The following is a 22315-nucleotide window of genomic DNA, read 5'->3' as shown; positions in this document are numbered from 1 at the left end:
CTCCCGCTCGCTCCGACTTGTGGGTTTAACTCCCTGGTTACCAAAGAGCTTGGAGTTGAAATGGCTGGCTGTCTTCATTTCTCCTCCCGTCTGCTTTCCCGCATCCCAGGACAGGGCCCCACCTTCAGGCTGTGGCTCCAGCCCTGACCTAGACGTCACCTCAGGTCTTGTATCCCTGTCCCCATCACACATGCGTTGCCGGTGGTCTTGTGCCCACGGGCCACGAGGTCCTTTGGGACTGAGGACCTGACCTCACTCTCTTCTGCCACGCAACCCGCTGGGCCTTCCTGTCTCTCAAGGCTGCTCTCACTGCAGGACATTTGCACTCGCTGCGCCGGCAGCCTGACCTCTTACCCAAAGCAAGGGCTCTGCCCCAGCCCCCACTCACTCCACTCCTGGCCCCCCTCATCACGTGACGTCCCCGTCCCCGGTGGCACGGTCATTGTCTCTCATCCTAAATGATCTCAGGACACATGTGCTTACAGTGGACCGTTCCTGCTCTTCTGTCCCCAAGATCCCCTTCTCCCTGCCAGCCAGGATGGGTAACTGCCCAAGACCAGAGACCTCCTGTGTCCCTGATACCAGAGCAAATGGACTGCTGATTCTATTTGCCACGCGACGCCACGGGGTCTCGTTGTCCGTGAAAATCAGCTGAGTTGTGCCGGGTCTACAGGTTCCTGTTTGCCCGTCGCATGCTTGAGGATGGGGGAGGAAAATGGGTGTGTCGTTGGAGCAGAGTTTTCCGTGTGGTGGAGAAAGACGGGTCTGTTGTCCAAGTGGAGTTTTTGGTTACTGAGATGCTGGGATCGGTCCCGAGCTCGTGAACATGTCCCACAGATATGTGCACGATGCCACCATGCTCTGTCAACAGACGTCAGCCTGAAGTGCCCCAGAGACGGTTGGCCACGGTCATTATGTCAGCTCCTGATACGCTGACTCGGGTGTCCGCCTGCCTAGGGGACGGTCAAAAACAGACCTGCGCAGGTTTCCACAGACGAGGGAGCCTCACTCTGGGTATTTTTTGTTAACAGGTGACTGAAGACAGAAAACGGGCGTAAACACACCCCCTGGAAGGAAGAAGGGATTTGCCCACGCGTGGCTCTGAGTAAGTGCCGTGGGGAAAGGGGTTTCTTACAGCATAATGAATGTTTTCTCAACCTTTATATGGTGCGTGCTTTGCCGTGAAGTGACGCTTCATGAGCGGTGTGTCCCGGAAGCGGTGCCGTGTGACGCTCTGTTGTCACGGGCGCTTTGGCTAGCTTCAGCAGGCCCTGATCAACTTTCTGTTCAGCTCTGGAGGTCCGACGTTCCAGGGGAGAGAACAGAGGTGCTGATCACAACAGGATGCTTTCTAAGAAAAGCGCTGTTTCTGGTTTCTTTCCCATCCGCACGCGAGGCAGTTTGTCCTCAGAAGGCGGACCGGTAAGAAACGTCAAAGGCTTTGGACAGGCTCCTTTTGTCCTGGACGGGTGTCTCGTGGGTGCTGTGGATGTGTCCCGTGGGCGGCGTGGCGCGGGCATGTTCTGAGGACAGGCGTGCCCGCGTGCACCAGAGCAGCCGAGGAAGGCAGACCGTCCTCGCGGAAGGGAGATTTGAGCTGGGCTGGCGCGTGTGGCGTTTTGACAGATATTGAAGAAGTGTGTTCTAGATGGTGGGCTGTGGGCAAAGGTGGGAAACCAGGAGGAAAAGAGCACTTGGGGTTTTGTGTGTGTGTGTGTGTGTGTGTGTTTGTTTGTTTTTCTAAGGCAGAAGTTGATAAACCAGGTTAGTGGAGGCGAGGGGAGTGACAGGGAACCAGAAATGAGATGAAGGAAAGGCAAGGGCTTTCACCTTGAGCCTGCCTACCCCGTGCCCTTGGGAGGCTTCCTTCGGACTCTCGGCGTGAGGGCCTCCTCCTGCGTGAGCCTGGGCGCACCTGGCAGGCACAGCCCATCCGTCACGCGGGTGCCGACTGTATATAGAAGGAGACCTGAAGGTGACCCTCATAACCAGCCCTCACCGGTGAGGAAAGAATAGGAAATCATGATGAAATACTTCTCTAACACTGGGTTTTGGTGGCATCTGTGGAGACGGAGCTCCCGGATCAACAGCTGACCCATTCGAAGTGGACAGACTGTTTTAGCATGTCCGCTGAGTTGTGCAACCGGGCCGCATTTGGTTCTAAAACCCCTCCTCGCTCCCTCCAGATAAGCGCATAGCCTCGCTGCCCCGCCCGCGCCGGGGCGCCTGGCGGCCAGCGGCCTCCTTCCATGGAGTCTGTGGATTTGCCTGTTCCGGGGTGTTTCCCATCCCTGGAACTGTGTTCTTCGGGACGGACTCCTTTACTCTGCGTGACCCCTCCCTCCGAGGTCCGTGCGTGTTGTTGCCTGCGGCACCCTGTTTCACGCCCTCTGTACTGCCAGGTGCTATCCGTGTGTGAACAGACCGCATTCTGTTCATCTGTCCAGCCATCAGACACTGTTGACTCGGAAGCCTTCTGTTTTGAGATAATGTGGGACTTACAAGAAGTTGCAAAAATAGTTCCGTGAGCTCCCGAGTACCCTGCCTGCCTCGCCCCGTGATAACATCCGACAAGAACAGACTGCATTGCGTTATCTTATCAGAAGGAGGAAATGGGCCCCGGCTGGTGTGGCTCCCTGGATGAGCGCCAGCCTTCAAACCGAAAGGTCACCGGTGGATTCCCGGTCAGGGCGCATGCCTGGGTCACCCTTTCCTGCCAACTGCTGGGCTCTTCGTCTCTCATTTTCTCGTTTCCAGAACGTTCCATGTGGCCTTTGCCGAATGCCTTTATTCACTTAAGCTAAAGCCCTTGGGATCCTTCCAAGTTGTGTATAGCAACAGCGCGTGTGTTTTTAATGCAGAGGAGTAGACCACCATGTGGATGTACTGAAGTTTATCCACTCACCTATCTACTCATTCTTTAAAGGGTGTGGGGATGTTTGCATTTGCAGTCATTCCACAGAGAGCTGCTCTGCATGTCCATCCACACTCAGGTTTCAGTGGGCAGCACGTGCTGATTTCAGCCTCCATGATTCCTCACACAGCCGGGGGTGAGGGTGTGGGTACTGTTTTTGTCTGCATCGTCCAGATGGGGGAACTATAGCACTGAGAGGCTGTGAGCCTCCCGGGGTCACCCGGGAGGGCCCCACCTCGGTGCTCTCCATGCCCCCTCCCCAGGTGCTGTCCCTCCCCAGGTGCTCTCCCTCCCCAGGTGCTGTCCCTCCCCAGGTACTCTCCCTCCCCAGGTGTTCTCCCTCCCCAGGTGCTCTCCCTCCCCAGGTGCTCTCCCTCCCCAGGTGTTCTCCCTCCCCAGGTGCTCTCCCTCCCCAGGTGCTCTCCCTCCCCAGGTGTTCTCCCTCCCCAGGTGCTCTCCCTCCCCAGGTGCTGTCCCTCCCCAGGTGCTGTCCCTCCCCAGGTGCTCTCCCTCCCCAGGTGCTCTCCCTCCCCAGGTGCTCTCCCTCACCAGGTGCTGTCCCTCCCCAGGTGCTCTCCCTCCCCAGGTGTTCTCCCTCCCCAGGTGCTCTCCCTCCCCAGGTGCTCTCCCTCCCCAGGTGCTCTCCCTCCCCAGGTGCTATCTATCCACAGATGCTCTCCATGCCCAGAGACTCTGCAGTGTGTTGCTACCTGAAGCCCCACTGAAGCTCCCAAGTCCAGAAGGTGCAGAGGTCAGGCGGGGCTTTTCCGCCCTGGGTCGTGCTCAGGAGAGAGGGCTCAGGCCAAGCAGGGGCGCAGCGCCAGTTCCCCTGGCAAGCAGAAGCGGCGGAGCTCGTGTCCTCGTGGGTGCCGCTTCCCCTTTGAACGCTGCCCTGTGGTGGACAGAATGAGAGTCATGTTAACAAGTCAGCGTCCCGTTCCCTCTGCACCTGGCCGCACAAAGCCCTTGAGATTTGGTCACCTTGCAGGGGACGGGAGTCAGTAAACCGGGTCCATGCCCACTCTTGGTTGCTGAGAACCACGACCGCCTGGCTGCCCTACCCAGGGCCCAGCTCTCCCTCCACGCTGTGTCCAGGAACGGCCCCAGGACCACGCGCATATTTCCATCGGGGGTGCAGCCCATCAGCCGCGAGAGGTTGGCGCCCTCAGTCCCGATGTCACAGTCGCCATCCGTGCGAGGACAGAGGAGGGAGAGGATGAAGGACTGACTTTGTTCTTTGTACATTTTAAATTAGTGCTTTCTTGTATTTTCATAACAGCCCTTATCCTGAGCACGCACCGTTCATTAAAACAGCACGCTCCCTTGAACCTCCGGGGGAACAAATGCTGTTTCTCTGCTGAGGTGTTTCCATCGTTCACCTGTTGCTTTTTCTCCACAAAGTCCCAGGAGGGCACCGCGGATCCAGGTAGTTGTCGTCAGCGGTGCCGTGACCCCGAGGGGAGGTCGTGCCCGGAACCCGGAGAGTTTCCCGTGAGAATAAATTAGAACCGTATGTTGTGAGGAGGACTGGCTGGGACAGCTGGGTCTCAGCTGCGCCGTCTGCCATGTTAGAGACGAACCCAGTTGTGGAGGGCGGGGTTTCGCCGTAGGTGGCGCCCCAGAGGGGTCGTTAGCAGCTCTGGGGGCAGTGGGGTACGTGGGGTGGGTCTAATCTTTCGTATCGAAAGCGATAAAGCTCCGTGGTCACCTTGGGAAGCACAGCTTGTTCATTCAGAGACATGAATTCCGTGGGGATAATTTGACGGACTGCTCATGTCTCGTGGTCGCCCACGGATGAGAAGGCCCTGAGGGCAGTGCTGCGCATTAACGCGATTCGGCTGGTTGCTTCCCCGCCAGTCTGCGGTTCAGATTGGCTCAGCGTTCTTTTCGGTGAAACAGCGCCGCCGTTCCTGACATCTTTCTCGGGTACCTGGAAATCTGGGCGGTTCCCGAGATATCGCTGTCTTGGTTTTGGGCAGTGGCTCTCAGCTGGGGCCGTTTTTCCTCCGAGGGGACGCTTGGCAGAATCCAGAGGCATGTTGGATGGTCACAGCTGGGGCGGGGGTGGGGATGAGAGTCTGAGGGCCAGAGCGTAGAGACCGGGCATGCTGCTGAGCATCCGGGTGTGTACAGATCAGTCCTTGTGCGTGTGTGTGTGTGTGTGCGCGTGCGCGTGTGCGTGTGTGTGTCCCCCTAGCAGAGCGTGCTCTGGCCCCAAACCTCAGTGGTGTTGAGGCTGGCCGATGGGGAGACAGCCAAGGCTCTGCCTTTATAACGGTTGCGCTCCATCCTCTTGGTTTCGCGGCTGAGGGCATGGGATGGGAAGCGCCCCGGTCAGAGATTATGGATGAGCTTGGGGTCCTGATGCAGGGACTTCAGTACTCAGAGAACCCCAGAAATTTAGAAAAGGATAAGACTATAGACCTGAATTTCTATTCCTAAGTTGGCGTGTGTCTCTTTTTCGCATCCAGAAATTTTAATATATATATCTGTATGTATATATATTTGACATTAGATGTGTAATGCATAGGCATCGATTTCGCTGAATTTTATTTAATTTACACTAATCAAACTTATACTAAGTTAAATGAATTGTTTTTATGTGGTTTCACTTTATCAAATCATTAACTTAATAAATTATTCAATTTAATCTACTTGAAAAATTGTATCAGTAATGAATAATAATTTATTCATTTACTTATTTAAGTGAACTAATTTATTTGTATTAAATTTCTATTAAAAAATAAAATAATTGGTGTTTTATGGTCAGTAGTAATTCTAGATTTTATTACTTAGAATAATTATGGAATTCCCCAGATCCGCCACCTTTATAAGACACTCATATGGACAATCAGCCCATTTTTTAAATGGAACCCACACCATGAAAATAGTCTCTGAACCAAAGACTATGACTGAAACATTATGCGTTTAGATAATACTTATTTAAGTCAGATTTACAAAGGACTGTTTTCTGTTGTGATAAAATGCACACCATGTACAATTTACCATCCTAATAATTTTTAAGTGTACATTTCTGTGGCCCCGGGCACATTCCTGTTGTTGTACAATCATTCACACTATCATCTCCAGAACTCTCTCAGCTCCCCAAAGTGAAACTGCGTGCCCGCTAAAGAATGCCGCGCCCCCGTCTCCCAGCCCCTGGCCACCACCTTCGACTTCCCATTTTATTAGAGTTTGACTGTCTAGGGGCCTTATATGTGGACCCATTCAGCGTTTGTCCTTTTGTGCCCCGTTTATCCCTGATGGATCCATGTTGTAGCCTGTGTCTCAGGCTCCTTTTTCAAGACTGAATAATATTCCACCAAGCGGATGGAGCACATTTTGTTTGTGCACTCATCCGCTGACAGGTGGTTGTCAGGTTTACAAAGAAACACGTTAGAGCTGAATGCGGTATGTCTGGCGTGTGATGACTGTTTAGACATAGAAAGTGGTTCTGGTGGGCGTGTGGTGAAGTCATGTGTCCACATGCAAACTGCAGAACTGACCTCGGACACGTCCTCACGTGCTGTGAGCTCAGCATTCCCTGCTTTAGGGACCACTTCCCAGGTGAGCCTGCCCTTCCTCCCACCTTCTTCTTCGTTCCCGTGAGCTTCCCAAGGAGAGTGCAGTAGGAGAAATACGTCAAGGAGTGCAGACGTTTCCAGAGTGGCTCCTTGCACAGCCCACTTCCCGCCGCCTCTCTTGCCCCGAGGCCTCCACCCGCTGCATTCCCGCTGCTTCGCTCATGGCCGTAATGTGCCGGAACGGGCCCACGTAACAGCGCTCCATCCGTGCCTAGGTTTGCTTTCCTCTTCCCGCCTCCCGGAACTTGACTTCACGCATGTGTACACTTTTGAGACGCTTTGCCGTCAGCATGATGAAGTCTTATCTTCGTGGGAAAGGACTCTGGATTATTCTGACATGGGAGTCAGTGAGGTCAGCCCAATCCACAAAAGTCACCGCCGGCATCTGAGTCTGTCCTGGCATGTCATCCTCAGCATCGGCATCAGCATCATTAGCGTCGCAGGACTGAATCCTGAACCCACTTCGGTGACTCGCCAGGGTGCCTGTTCAAGTCTGACCTACGCAGAAGAGTCCAAATGAATTTCTTGGACATTTTGGTGCAAAGCGGGACACAGAATTGGTGTTGATGTACTTGTTCTGCTGTTTGGCAGAGAATGAGTGTCTTGTGTGTGCTGGCTGCTGGGTCCGGAGCGCATCGTTGGGAGGGTGCCCACAGCAGAGGTCTGGTTTGCTTTCCGATGGGGCATGGCGTGCCGAGGCATCGCGTGGAACCGGAAGTGAGCTCGCTGAGATGGTGAAAACACATTGTTGACCGGTCACGAGAAAGCTTGTGTTTGAAGCCCAAACGTTGACCAATAACGAGTTTTAACATGTGTTGGCGCTTGAATTAGTCGATATGATTCTTAAAACTGCTAGAGTAATGTAGGATTTTGTAAAAAAATGTTCTAAGTTGTTTCATTTTCATATCCAGTTACAGAAAAAGAGCCCGTGATACAGGATAGCTTTTGTCTAAAACTGCCGGTCAGCCATGTGTGAAAAGCCCGTTGTGAAATCTTTATTATCTGTGATGAGTACCTGACGTCACCAAGTGCTCTTGGCACTGGTAAGTCTTCCAAAAGGCGCACCCGCCCTGTTCCTGATTTCCAGCTCACGACGGCTCTGTCGGGCCCTCTGTGTTCTGTGAACCCAAAGTCAAGACTCCTGGGTCGGGCCAGCTTCTGAGCTGGGAGACTTTCTGGCGGATACACGAGGCGGCGTGGGATCTTCCCGTGGCCGCTTCATTTCAGTAGGACTAAAGTGGTCTAGTTTCTTGCAAATTAATGACAGGTTGGGTGCTTCTGTTAGAGGCCTGCGCAGTGGAGGCCCAGCACCGGACAGGGCTGAAGGGCAGGGCGTTTTCTGGCCTTGAATGCGTCTTACGTCTACTTCAGAGACATTTTTTTGTGTGTGACCGGCCACACAGTGTTTGCTTTCCAAAATAGATATTCTTCCAAAACAATGTGTCTTGGCCGCAAAGGTCGTGTTTTCCGCTGAGCTCTTTCCACGGTGTGTACTTCGAAGGATGATGTCATTTCGCACGGTGGAACCGTCAGCCTCTGTCAGCGGATGTCAGGGGGCTATTAATCTGGTATGAAGTTCCGAGAAGCGGGGGGCCGACGGGTCTGTGGCTCTGGAAACGTGGAGACGCTGCAGCTGTCGCCAGTGGTTGGATTAGGCATAAAGACGGTCCGCACTGCGGCCCGCGCAGGGGCCGGCGTGGCCAGATTTGCCACCGAATCCATCACGCCGTCAGGGATGGGTTTCTGGCCCTGGGTCTTCCCTCTGTGGTGTGGGCTCCGAGCTCAGAGACTGAGCGGCGGGGCACCCCCTGAGAGGTAACGAGAACTGAGACGCGCGCCTCACCCGGCCGCCCGGGCCCTGGGGCAGCGGGTCGGGGTGCCAGGGAGGCGCCGCAGAGAGGGCAGGGCGTGGTCCGTGTCGAATGTGGGCACAGCACCAGGCCGTGTGGGACGGGCGGCAAAATCGATACGCGCGGGAGCCATTCCTGGGGCCTCTGTGGGTGGACTGAGGGCAGCAGGAAAGGTGGGAACCCGCAGTGTGGACCCAGGCTGGGTTGTGGGGTACCTTCCCAGGACTCGGGGAGCAGACTGCACATTAGATCCAGTGATGGACTTCTTAACGCTGACTGATACACCTGCCCCCCACTTCCTAGCCCTCCAGTTCCCCCACTTCCCAGCCTCCTAGGTCTCCCCAAACCCAAGTGCAGCACTTAGAGGGGTCCTCCTGCTTCCCAGTCCCCCCAGACCCCCAACCAAAGTGCTTCAGTTGAAGGTGCCTCCCCACTTTCTTGCCCCCCAAACAAAAGCACTGCAGTTGGAGGTGTGCCCCTGCTTTCCAGACCCCCAGGCCCGCAAACCAAAGCCGTGCAGTGGGAGGTGGTTTATCTACGTTTCACCCCTGGGCTCCCCAAGTCAAATACTGCAGTTGGAGGTAGTCCCCCCCACTTCCCATCCCCCCAAACCAATGGCCCCGATACTGAGAAATCAATTTGTTGGCATCCTAGTTAGTACCATGCACACGTCTGAGGTGGAGATTGAGATTCTGTCACAGCGGGTGGGTGCCGAGAGGACCCCCAGAGGTGGAGGGCTGCATGGGGGCTCCGGGGGGTGCGAGGTGAGAGGGGGGGCTCCGGGGGAACAGGCGGTGGCTGTCCTGTGCTCTAGCACAGGCGGGTCACCCTTGGCCGGACGCAGCCGGGGTTTGGCAGGCACGCTACCCCCGGCGTAATGGAACTGAACCGGCCGCTTTTTCAGGGAGACAGACTCCTGCCCGCGTCTATCATCGGGGTGCCCAGACAGCTCGGCCAACCAACGATGCTGATCATGATGAAAAAATGAAACCGTGATGCTTCTGTTCCGTGACCCTCGTTTTTATCTTGTTGGTAAACCCTGTAGATTTAAGTAGGATGGATGAGGCTACAACTTCCTCAGACAGTTTATCCAAGGAGTTAAATTGAACTCATTCCCCCAAAATAAGCTTCCTGGCAAAGCCAAGGCCTCCGGGGCATTTCAGACCTTGTTGAATGTAAAATTCCTTGAAGCAAAGACTAGCAGGCATTTTGTTGATTTTTTTCCCCACCTAAGTATTTGTGAACGTGTGAATGAACCACCGTGGAATTGGTGAACATGCGAATCGCCGTGGAAAGGAAAACCACAGAGAAGGGGAGGGGGTATCGGATAAATTCCTTTTCAGCAGAGTCGAAGCCGCTTGTTATAACAGAATCCATGTCAACAACACCGTGACGTTTTTAATATGTGAAATAACACAGCCTGTGAGTTCAGCATCACGGTGCTGGGAAACCCTCCCTCGCAAGGCCAGGCGCTGCTCTAGAATTGGGGGCGGCCGTGGGGAGCTTCAGGCCGCCAGCGTTGGGGGTGCAAGCACACAGCTTCCAGGATTTTGACGTTGCCTCTCGGGGGGGCTGGCTGGCACATTTTTTGCATCAGCGCCCACAGATAGAACTGGAAATTGGAACCGGGATAATGAGCCGGGCCCTGCAGACGCCGCGTGTGAGGTCAGGAGGGAATTCATCAGAAGCCTGCCCGTTGGTTCCTGCGAGGCCACGGAGGACCGGTTCTGTTCTTCCACTCCCGGCAGATGCTGTTCGCTCCGGCCCCTGCGGGAGACAGGGCCGCGTGCTGCGTGCATGGGAGGCCCGTGTGCGGACTGACAAGAATTTGGTTTACAGCTGTGCTCCCCCAGCACGTGGGCTGTGCATCCTTGCTCAGTCCCTCCTCTCCCCTCCCCGGAAAGACCCCAGAGGAGGGAACCCAGAGCCATGGTCTCCCGCCTGGTGGGAGCAAAGGGAGCCGTGACAGCCAAGGGAGTCTCTCTGTGGGTTCGTGAAAACACAGAATTCTGCTAGTCCTGGCTTTGGAGCCGGTTAAAATCACAAGTATGCTCCAGCCGTTGTTCTGGGGGCTGTGAGGGTTCTTGTTGCTCTTGGAAAAATTGGGGTACCATCCACGTGGAGTCCCTGGATGTGGCAACGTAGGTAGGTTAACAATGCAAAGACCCCTTTCAGAGTGAGGCCTGACGTTATAATTACACAGAAGGAGTTTCTTCTGAGAGTCTGGTTAAACTTGTAGGCTAGTATATCTGCGCGTTCTGTTTTTATCGTCACCCGAGGACATTTTTTTTTTTTTAGGAACAAGAATGGGGAGAGAAAAGACGGACAAACATCGATGTGACAGAGAATCATCTATTGGTTGCTTCCTTGTACATGAGGATCAAACCTGCAACCTGGGTTTGTGCCCTGACCAGGAATTGAACCTGCGATCTTTTGCTCTAAGGGACGATGCTCCAACCCACTGAGCCACATCAGCCAGGGTAGCACCTTCTTTTCTTACGGTCCCTTACACGATAACTGATGGGTGCTACCATTTCTTGTCCACCAGGTTGAGTCAAAAGCAGGCAGACTTCACATTTTGCCCCAGAACATTCCAGGGAGGAGCTGAAGGGGCATTTAGACCCCCCCCCCCCAGAGAACACTTAGCAGTGTCTGAAGATGTGATTGGTTGTTGCGGTTGGGGGTGCTGTGAGCATCTGGTGGGTGGGGACCAGGGAGAAGCTGCCCAACACCCTCCAGGGCCTGGGACGCCCCACCGCAGAGAGTCACCCAGCCACAAATGTCATAGGCCCCAGGCCGAGAGACCTAGCTCTGGGGTCCTCTCCACCTTCTGAGGGCTGCAGGAAGGGTTTGCTATCTGCCAAAACATGGCCTCCTGGGTGACGGTCACGTCCCTGGACCAGCCAGACGTGCTGGTATCCGAATTCTGAAACCCCAGGGTCGAGTCAGGAGACGCCTGTGCTCTCGGGGCACACGAGCGTCCCAGAGAGCTGGGCAGGGGGCCACGGTCCAGGCTGCGGAGTCCCGGCGGCGTTCCTCGCTCCGTTTTTCATTCCCTCGCCGGCCGCGGCTCCCCTGGAGGATGGCAGCTTGGTGCTGCTGCTCTGGTTTCATTGCCTCCCAGGGCCGTTCAGGTGGAGCTGGAGCGGAGCGTTCCCTGGCCCTTTTGGCTCAGGAAGTGTATCAAGGAAGGTCAGCGTGGTTACAGACGTAACCAGAGACTGTGGCTTCCGTGGCTCCGGTTCAGGGTTCCCAGGTCTCCAGCCAGGGCAGGAGCGTCCTTAACTGTTGCTTCGGAGCGGCAAGTTCAGGCTTACGAGGTGAGCTCGTGGTCGCTTTCGCGGTGATCTCCGAGAGCTGTGATGGCTCATGAGCTGTCGGCAGGGGATTCTCTGCAGGCAGTTTGCCAGCGCTTAGCACAGCGGCGCCCGCCCGTTGCGCAGACGTTTGGCCGGGGTTGTGCTCTGTGTCCCCATGTCTTGCTTGTCCTGGCCCCTGCTGATTTGAGCTGTCCTCCTGTTGATGTATTTACATACTTTAATGGTGACTGCTTGGTGACATCCTTCATGCATTCCTTCCTGGGTGACGTGCCCACGGCCGGCCTGCTCTGCTTACTGCAATTCCAGTGGGGGGGTGGGGGTGGCGTGCAGAGAGCCAGCAATGCCACACAGCCAAGCCCCGCCCCTTGCATGGGGGACGGGGACGGGGACCCTGGGGTCTTCTTGCAGACGACGGTGGATTCATGGGGCTGCCTCTGCCGCCCGCACGAGGGTCAGGGAGGTGGCCGCAGAGCCAGCGTTCCATGGTGAAGGATGTCTCCGGAGCTCAGAAGGGGGCATACTTGGCTTGGAGTGTGACTTCCGAGGACGGGTCCGGGAAATGGGTCTCTCGACGCCGTGGGGGAGGGGCGAATTCCTTCATGGTCACCTGAACCCCAGCTTTGATTTTATTTTGCTACTCAGAGTGATTATGAATAGGGGTAGGAAGCTAAACTTTGCAGGAGACAACCGCGTTTTGTTTCAGATACATATATATATTTTTTAAATTTTTACGAGAGTGTTTTTGAGCCACAGTGACGACATCTGCCAGGGAGCAGGACCGCAGATGCTCCAGAGACTAGCAAGCAGTGCTGCAGCTTCTTTTACGGACGGTTGTGTTCCTTCCTTCTCCTTCCCTTAAACACCTTCCAGTTTGCTCATCTGCGGACGTCACGTTCGTTCTTCTTGCTGACCCCTGTTCCTGTCTCCTGTTCCTGCTCGGTCGTCTCGGCCTTCTCGCTGGTGATTCTTCCCGGCGGCTCTGTACCCCGGCCTGCCCCCCGCGTTTCTGCGTGCGCGCCGCACCTGCCCGAGCTCGCGGCCTGCCGCCCAGTGCTTATGGGCGGCGTCTTCAGGCGACAGCGGCGGGTCACGGGTCCTGTAGCGTAGCGGTCGCTTCCCGCGTGTGGCACTTCCCACCCACATCAGTTGTGACAGAGAGATCGTCACCCTTGGGTCATTGTTTCTATAGCAGGTCAAAGAGACGAGCAAGGAGTTGACGTGCAGTCACATATTTGTTTTTTTTAAAGACTTTATTTATATACTTTTCTAGAGAGACAGGAAGGGAGAGAGAGAGAGAGAGAGAGCGCGAGAAATATCAGTGTGTGGTTGGCTCTCACACACCCTCACTAGAGACCCAGCCTGCAGCCCAGGCCTGTGCCCTGCCTGGGATTCGAACCTGCGACCTTTTGGTTGGCAGGCTGGCCCTCAATCCACTGCACCATACCACCCAGGGCTCTTTTTAAAAGAATTGTAGTAACATGTACATAATAATATTTTAAGCATTTGTGAATGCACAGTTCAAAGTCTTTAACAACGTTCACAGTGTTGTATAACCAACTGTATACTCAAAACATTTTATCATCCCGGCTAAAACTTTGAACCCAATAAACAATAACGCACACTTCGCCCCCAGCCCCGTGTAACTAACCTCTGTTCTACTTTCTGTCTCTATGAATCTGCCTGTTCTAGGTCCTAAGAATCCAGAGGAAATAGATTTTAGTCTCAAGAGATGTTTGCATTGTCTTTGAGATAAGAGCTTCAAGAAGCAAAATGAATTTTTAGATGCAAATACTTATAGATAGCGTGGTGATGAATTCCATGGTGGTTTCAAGCCTCTTCATCACCCATCGGAGTTAGAAGAGTACGGATCTCCCCCTAGAATCCGTTTGCAGTCCCTTGCAGGGTTATTTCCTTTTCCAATCAGGAAATATTTGCATACTGCAGCATCCTTGGAGCCTTGTCCTCCCTGCCGCCGCGACCCCATCCCTCCAAACGCCCTCATCTGCATCCATCTGCGGGCAGGACCCCATAGGCAGCAATCTGCGGTACCCAAACGTGCATTTCATCCCCAGCACCGCGTCAGTGGCTGGGATGGATGTGTCATGGTTCCAAAGGTGTCCCAGCAAAGTCACAGTCAAGTCCAAGATGTCTCCTGATTTTACGATGTCTAGCCAGGGCAGGGGAACTCCCCCCCTCGGCTAAGCCTCTCACCTCCGAGACGGGCTCCCTCTCACCTCTGGGCTTTTGCTGTCAATGAGCTTATAGAAATCAGGTTTAGTGTGAGAAACACGTTAGCGTCCTGGAGGATGGGTGGGTGGCTTCGGAGCGGAGCGTGGTGAGCGTGGTGTACAGGTGGGAAAGCCGCCTCCTGCCTCTGAGGTGGCCTCCCCCCCGACCCGGTCAGACACACACCCGCTGTCCTCATCCTGATGGGCCATGGTCAAGTGCGTGGCTCGCCCTTGCCATGGCAGCTGGGCCATGGCGCAGGTAACCGGGTTCCACGGTGTAGTACACACCCACGCACCCCACTTGGTGACGGCGCAGTCCCTGCCGAGGAGAGAGTGCCCTTTCTCCCCCGTGTGAAATGGGAATTCGTTTTTCCCCACAGGGTAATCGTGTTTCAGCGTTTCAGGTGAGAGGGTTCGTCGGATAAATCGTTCCCTCAGCAGAGGCGGTGACTGTGTCACCCCTCAGAAGGGCAAGTGAGGTGTCGTGCCTTGAACGCTGGCTTTTAGGAAAAGGCAGACCCCAAGGAGAGCAGATCCGCAGCAGCGATGTGCACCCCTGGCCCGTTTTAAGGTGGGGGAGGCCTCGGCGCTAACAGGCTGTGAGTTGAGGTTCTGTTTCTTTTTATAAACTGAAGTCCGTTCAGTGTGCTTCTCCCAGCCTCCCAATGGCTTGGTCCTCAGTGTGAGTTGAAAAAAAAAGAGCCACATTTTCACAGCAGACATTGGACGATCATACCAGTGACCTCCAAACGGCCAGCTTCCCACTGAGCGTCACCCTTTGCGGCCTGTGACATGATAATGGTACCATGAGATCATGCTGAACGCATGGGAGGCATTGTTCCTGACGTTCTGGGCCATTTTGCTGTCATTTTTCCAATTGTTTGCGTCAAGGCGTTCTCCTGACCGTGAGGAGCGCTGGAAGACCCAGTGCTCAGCAAGCCGGCGCCTGTCGGGTTGCTCCTGTCTGAGCGTTCCCCACCCACCGGGGCCAAACAAAGTTATTTTATAAATGAAATCATGAGAAGACGGACTGCTCAGCCTACGTAAGGGGACAGACGCTTGCGTGAACCGTCCATCGGGCGAGACCGGCCCAGGTCAATGTTTGGCTTCATCAATGGATAATAGACGGGACTTTTTTTAAAAAATCCCTGGAAATGTTGCCGTCAGCACGGCTCCCATGGGACGCCTTCTCTCAGATGCTCACGGCCAGTAGGGACGACGACATGCGTGTAATTAGTGGGTGTACAAGCCAGTGCCCTAACGGGGTGAACGTAGCCGGGGAAATCGGCCACTGGCCTAGACCGCGTTTCTCCGTGGGGGCCGTCCCGCCCCCTACAGCCCACTTCTGGAGATGTTTTGGGTTGTCACAACGGGGTGTACGGTGTTACTGTCCCCTAGTGGGGCCAGGCCGGGGACGCAGCTACATGTCCTGCAGTGCAGAGGAAGGTCTCGCTAGAAAGAATTATCAGCACAGCGCCTGCCGGAAGCATCCTTCCTCCCTGCACTGGGACCACGCAGAGGGTCTCCAGACATTGCCTCACGTTCCGGGGCGGGCTGGGGGGCGCACTCGCCCCGGTGGGGAACCATTGCTGCAAATCGTGAGGCTCCGAAGTCTCTCTCTTTGTGGCCTCTTGAGTTCAGGGGTGTGAGGGGCCCCTCTGAGCTGGCAGGGTGTTGTAAGGCCGGGCCAGACGTGGGGCCTCACTTCACGGGCCTCAGGGTTGCGGCCGCCTTCCCGGCTCTGGAGGTCCGGTGCGGTCTCTGCCAACGCACAAGGTGGCCTCTCGGGGTGGCGTAAATTTTATATTGCAGGTGCCCGTGTCACATGGTTCTGGAGACCGCTGGGCATGTGCAATGTGTTTGCACAAGACGTGCAAGCAGAGTGAAGAGTCCTCACGGGTCTTTCCCGATCTGGGTTCAGGTGCAGACTACGTTATGTCCAAGGTGCACATAATTATCCGTGATCTGCCCTGCAGTGAGTGCCCCGCGCCCGGGTGTCCTCTCACGAAGCACCATGGGGTGCAGGTGTCCAGGCCCAGCCGGCAGAGCCGATAGACTCGGGAACTGTGGTTCCCCCCAGCCCTTTGGGGAAGACGGAGGAACACGCTGGAGGACGCGGAGCCCCGTGGCCATGGTTTCCTAGAACACTCACCGTGGCTGCAGAACCCACTTATCAATAATTACACGGAGGCTCTAAGTGCCTGGTGCTGATTGCCAAATATTCGCAAAGAAGAAAGCTGCCTGTTAGGGAAGGGAGCTGAGACCCGGGTGGGTGGGAAATGCAGGGGAAGACAAGTTGGAAGTACAGACGCCGCGCGGATAGAGAAGAAGCGGGTGTGTTTTCAACGCACAGCGGCTGCTCTGCTCCAGGGTGTGACTTGCTCTGTTTCCGAGGCTTCCGCGTCTCCGCCACTCACATTCAAAGGGCCTCTATAGAATGACGCCTTTCGTTTGCATTATGACATTCCGTGAGCATTTTTCCCCCAGAGATGTGGGTTCGGAACAGCAGCGAGAGCCCACGGTCACGTGGTTGTTGCGCCCACACACAGGCCCCAGCATCCACGGCCTGCATCTGCCCAACATGCCAGAAGGCCCGGGACGGAGCAGGCGACCGCGGAGAAGCCCCCGGAGGCTGATGCCCTACTGTCCGCGGACGCATTACATTCACCTCCACGATGGGAAGTCCATGCTTGGCAACTTGTCTCTTATTTGCATCAGTAAAGCCCACTAGGACTTCACTGGCTTTTAGCCGCCTGTGAGGGAGACCGAGCCGGGCATTGAACCCCAGAAAAGTCCCAGAGAGCGGATCGTTCCTGGGTATTGGAGCAGCACCCACCTCTCCACCGAGGTGTTGTGGGTGAGCCCTCGCGGTCCCTCGGAAGCGCTTGTTTGCAAGCGCGCGTGCGTGCCTCTGTCGTGCCGAGACCCCTGCCAGGTCGTGCCTGTCACGGAGTGTTGTTACACGCCGTGTCTGGAGGGAATTCGGTGCAGCCGGACTTGCTGGGGGTCTCCTGTGTGCCGAGCGCCACACTGGGCGCAGAGGGGCGCTGAGCGGTGGAGCTTGGTTTCTCATAACCCGAGCACATGGCCAGACCCTTCGGTGTTGTGGGACCCGACAGGAGGGGGTGGTTCTGCCCCAGGGGTCAGGGAGGCTGAAGGGCTGCACTGGGATTCCAGCCGCGCCTTCCCGGAGCGGTGGGATTGTATCCGCAGGAGGCGGCGGAGGGTCTCCTTGGCAGAGGGAACAGGCAGCGCAGGGTGTGGGGACTTCATTGCCTGGGCACAGGGGACCACCGGAGGTTTGCTGAGTGCAGAGAGACATGATAAATCCTTACCTTTGGTGGCGGGAGGGCCGAGCCTCGGGGGTAAACAGATCAGTGACAGGCTGTGGCGGGAGTCCGGGGGGCGGTCACAGTCCGGAGGGTGGCACCCCTGGGTGCACCATCAGCTGTCCCCAGCTAATCTCTGTCCTACCCATGGGGCCATCTGGGTCCCATAGTACTGGCAGCCTTGAGGCTCTGTGTGGTCTCTCTGCAAGTTCACGTGACAGTGGGGAATGGTCACGCACCCCACCATTCTTGTCAACCTTGTTTCGGTAAAGGCTGCTCTGACTCGTGTAGCTTGGAGATAAACAGCATGTTTGTATAGAATCTAGAAACTAACTTCAGAAGATACAGACAAAGAGCTTCAAGCATCCCAGCTCTGGGATGTTGGCTGACTTCCCACTGCGGAGCCGGGAGGACACGCACAGGACCGTCCCTGGCCTCATCCGAATGGACGGTGCTCGTCCACACGTAGAGAACATGGCAGCCCCAACCCCCGATCCCTTTGTTCTTGCCCCCTCTCCCTCCTTATAAGCGCCTCTGCCTGCACTGAGACCTGGAGAGGGGCTTTGAACCTGAGTCCCCATCGTGTAGGAGACGGGCTTTGGGATGCGAGCCCCCCATCTTCCAGGGGGCCGGCGCCTGAAAACAAACTGCTTTCCTTGGCATCAGCACCTGCCTCCCGAGTTTTTTTGTTCTTAGCGGCAGGCAGCTGGACCTGCGTGTGGGTACACTCAGGAACGGCGTGGGCGTGAGGGCCGGTATCCCCGGGGCCCCGCTCTGCCTTGGTCAGAGGGATGACCCTTCTTGCACCCCTCGGGCCACGGCAGGGGAGGCGCTGCCGGGTCTCAGGTGGGCAGGAGGAGCTCCTCGTGGACCGGAAGCCGTGCCACTTCTGACTCTGGGCTGCCGTTGGCTGTGAGCACGGCCCACGTGTGCGGGAAGTCAGACGCAGAATCAGGAACCACAGAAGGTCGTTTTCCTTCTTTCCCCGTCATGGCGTGCAGATGCCGTGTGCTGTGTGGAGTTCTTCTGTAGAGAACAACCTCGGGTGCTTCCTGTTGCTGTGGAAGCTCCGGGAGGGACCCCGAAGGTCGCTGCTGGTGACGTGAACGTCCCGGCGGTCTTCGCCGTTGGCGCTGACCCAGCCAGCGTTTGACCTTCAGGGCCTGTCACCGCCAGTTTTCCGGTCTCCTGAGCACGCCGGCTGCTTTTCAGCAACGCGCTGTGTCTTCACAAGCCCTTCCTCTTCGTTCTGAGGCGTTCTGGCTCGGAAGCTCGGTCAGGAAATCGAGCCGAGGCTCTGAAGCTGAATGTCCATCTGTTTTTAGATGGTCGTTGATTAATTAGATAAAGTGAAGGATGTGATTTCTTTCACACCCAGCGGGTGCCAAGGATGGGGTAGTGTTGACTAAAATTCCCGTCTCCTTTTCCTTCTGTGCAAACTCATGGACTTGCAGTTTTCAGATAGATTTCATAAGGGATCGTAGGCTGTGTTTTTACCCGTTTATCGATGTCAGGAAAGTCTCCATGATGTTGAAGGCTCCTGTTTTCTGATCATTGGTCCTGGCTGACTCCTAGAGTCGGGACGGTCTAAAAGCCAGCGTCCTTCTTGATTCAATACTGAAACAATTGTCATCCGTCCATGTGGCCCGGGAACTCTGGGAGCCGTGCTGAGAGGGACGTCCCAGAGCGTCCGTCACGGAACCACACACCCGAGGAGTCTCCAAGTGAAGAGAGGCTTCTTTGCGTCCCGGACGTCCTGAAAGGTGAGAAGGAATGAAAGCAGCTGTCTCGATGCCAGCGCGGATTTCAGCTGCTTCCTGTCCTTCTCCAGACCCTACCCTTCTGCCTTAAGGGGAGCTGTGTCTGAGTTTTAAATTCTTCCAGTGTCTGTCTCTCTCAAAGGTTTTTTTTATTTTTAGAGAGAGGCGAAGGGAGGGAGAGAGGGAGAGAAGCATTGCTGTGTGAGGCAAACATGGGTCAGCTGTCTCCCATACATGCCCCAACCAGGGAAGCAGACCTGCCACCCAGGCATGGGAATCGAACCCACAACCTTTCCCTTTGTAGGATGATGCCCAACTCGCGGAGCTACATCAGTCCGGGAGGGTCCGCTGTCTCTGTGACTGTTCTGAAACCCACACCCCACCTCTGTTTCTAGAATAATAATCTAGTGATCGGAAGCACAATAAAAATTGTCCTGTTAAAAAATCTAAAAACACACACATGTATGGTGTCCTATATTGATCCCAGTCACATAAAACAACGGGCTTATTATGCGTGTGTGCATCTTGAGACAGCATCTTGTAGTTGCTGAAACAGGAAGCCCGTCATTTGGGACCCTGAACGTGCTCCGTCTCCGTGCCCACCTGCAGCCCGCGGTCCTGAGCGGGGCGGGGGGCGGGGGGGCCGTGCCTGCCGTTGAGCTGGGACACCGTCTGGGCGGGGAGCAGCTGGCGTCCTAACAGCAGACGGGAGCCAGGCCGAGGGCTTTCCTCACCCACGGGGCCCCTGAGCAGTGGGCTTCCAGCCTCCAGGGCGGGGTCCTGGAAGGGCCCCAGGGCTGCCGTCACAAAAGGTACCCCCCACGGGGCGACTTGAAACAGCGGGAATGTGTCCTCTCCCTGTTCTGGAGGCCGGGAGTCCAAAGTCAGGGGGTCCCGAGCCCCTCCACCCCCCGGAAGACTGTAGGGCGGGTTCGCTTCCTCTCCTAGCTTCTGGTGCTGGCCGGGGGTCCCTGACGCTGCCCGTCGGGGGGCGGTCACTCTGCGCTCCGCCTTACAGAACCGAGTGTGTGTGTGTTTCCAGGCTGCCAAGGCTCATGGTTTTTGGCGTGTTGGAGACGTGTGGCGGGGCAGACTCGGACCTGGTGGCTTTGTTACAGTCACAGCTGTGGGCCCTGCTGGGGCTGGTTGGCTGTTCCCTGTGGACAGCTTTTCTCCCCGGGGAAGCAAGCAACCGCGTGGCGCCCAGGCTCCCCTGCTTCGCGCCTGCTCCTCTCGGTCCAGCGTCTCACCCGGAGGACGGATGCCCGGAGCTGCTCAATTCACCGGAAGCCCTGGGTGACTCGGGGACATGTAAGAAATGGCCCATAGGTTGTTTTCCATTGTATTATTAACCATATTTTAGACTTTCTGAGACTTGGTCCGGTTTGCCAAGGATACACCCTTTGTCTGTCCCAGGGGCGCACGTGTGAGACACGCCACTGAATTTTGTCGTCACGTGTCCTTACTTCCTCTGGGCTGGCCTGGTCTCTCCAATGCTCCCTGCGCTTCAGGACCCTGGACGTGTTAAGAAATCCCGGTCATATATTTTCTAGCAGGTTTTTCGTTTGGGGCTGATGTGTTGACAGGATTAGACTCGGGTGAAGAGTCTGGAAACAAAGACCCCAGAGGCCAAGCGTGCATCGGATCGCGTCGTCTGTTGGGGTGTGTGTTGTCAGTGTGACCTGCCTGAGGTGAGCTCCCCTGGTCACTGGCATCAGGTCTGAGTGCTGGGTTTCTCCACGGTCACGTGACTGGTGTTCCCTTTCCCTCCGCTGCTCTTTCGAAGCCCAGACTCACGGTGGTGCAGCCGTGTTGAGCGTCCCCTCCTGGAGACTGTGTTTGTTTTCAGGTGCAGGTGTATGACCAAGAGCTGTTCCTTGGAATGTGGGTCCAATCACTCTCATGGAGGGGGGCAGCTTTCCTCAGGTGTGGGACCCACGGGCACCCTCTGCTCTTCCCAGCCCATTGTAGAAGCAGCGTGGGAATTCACAGAGAGATGCAAAGCCACCTTTAGGGCACAGTCCACACTGTGTAATAACAAGCAGGTTTGGGGCCCGTTGACACCTCGGTTTTTTGCGAAGAAGAGCGCGGGGCACCGATGAAGCAGGAGACGGCCCGGGGCCCCCAGGGAGGGGACGAGGAGCCGGCCCCGTGGGCAGCTGTCGGCAGGTCTGCGGGATAGACAGTCTTGGTTAATTCAGCGAGAAGGTCAGGTGGAGGCCTTGTGAAGAGACCTTCTCCTCTGTATTTTTAGAAGCAGCAAATATCAGCCATAAATATTTAATGTTGTGTTTATAGACGTTCACATTGTAAAGCTTCCCAAAGCTGGCTCAGGAGCAGGAAGAATTTCCCAGCACGTCACACGGTATAAAGCACACGGTCCTTGCCGGGCTTAGGAAAGAAGTAAATACACCAGTAGCTTTTTTATCTTATTGACACTCCGCAGGTGAGGACTTAGCGATTATGCTTTGCTTGCCAGGCTTTTCATAACTCCTTCCGGATTTCAGGAAGAATCTGCTGTGAGCAATTTGAAAAACTAAAATGAAGCATGAAAAAAAAGACCCCCCCTAAACCCAGCCATAGAGGTTCCCCATCAGTGTTTTGGTATACTTTTGTATACATGTGTGTGTGCATGTAACACGTACAGCTTTGTAACACGTATGTTCCAGTCGTGCGGTCGTGGTGCACCGGGCTGAGATACCAGGGCACCTTTATTCCCCCCATATTAATAAGGTGGAATGTTTCCTCCTGTTTGTTAGTGTTTCGTGCATCTCTTTCTGTGAATCAGACGTCATCCACCGTCAATGGCGGACCTCGGGTTCTTCTCTGATCGTTCCGCGTTGCGGGTCTCACTGAAATGCCTGTTGTTTTCGGGATTGTCACAGCGGCGGTTTCCCCAGACAGGCTGTTCCTGGCATGCCCCGGTACGTGGGTCTGCTGCCACGAGCCGGACGCACAGTCTGCGTGTTACAGCTCCGTGGGAACTGAGCGCCAATGCCAGAAGCAGGGAGGCCCGTTAGCAGGGTGATTCCTAAGGTTAAGCGCGCGTGTCCACGTGCAGCTACTACCTCTTGGCCCCCGTTCCTTGAAGGCGCTGTGGTGGGGGCGCCACCAGGGCTCGTTAACCAGAGAGTCGAGGTATATGAATGTCATGAGGCCACGTGAATGTGACTCAACTCGTATTTTCTAGGCTGCTTGTCAAAAGGTAGTGTTTTTATGCAATGACAGTTATAGAAAACACAGATTCATATGCTTGCCAATAAAAGATTTGAAAAATAATATAAATTGTTAGGCTTCTTGGTTTCTACTTGTCTTTAGCCAAAGTTCAGT

General features: G+C 55.5%; 1 protein-coding gene across 4 annotated transcripts in view; it reads left to right on the top strand.

Moving 5' to 3' along the window:
• The window catches only part of TBL1X (transducin beta like 1 X-linked), a 98961-nt gene that overhangs the window by 33151 nt on the left and 43495 nt on the right, over positions 1-22315 (top strand). For all 4 annotated transcript variants that reach the window (XM_090264487.1, XM_090264486.1, XM_090264485.1 and 1 more), the window contains exon 2: positions 1032-1105. The gene's annotated coding sequence lies outside the window, so the exon portion shown is untranslated. The remainder of the gene's footprint in view (positions 1-1031; positions 1106-22315) is intronic.

The sequence above is a fragment of the Furipterus horrens genome, unplaced genomic scaffold (assembly GCF_987537825.1).
Source record: "Furipterus horrens unplaced genomic scaffold, mFurHor1.1.pri manual_scaffold_17, whole genome shotgun sequence".
NCBI lineage: Eukaryota > Metazoa > Chordata > Mammalia > Chiroptera > Furipteridae > Furipterus > Furipterus horrens.
The sequence above is the reverse complement of the archived record's forward strand: the minus strand, read 5'-3'. Positions and strand labels throughout refer to the sequence as shown.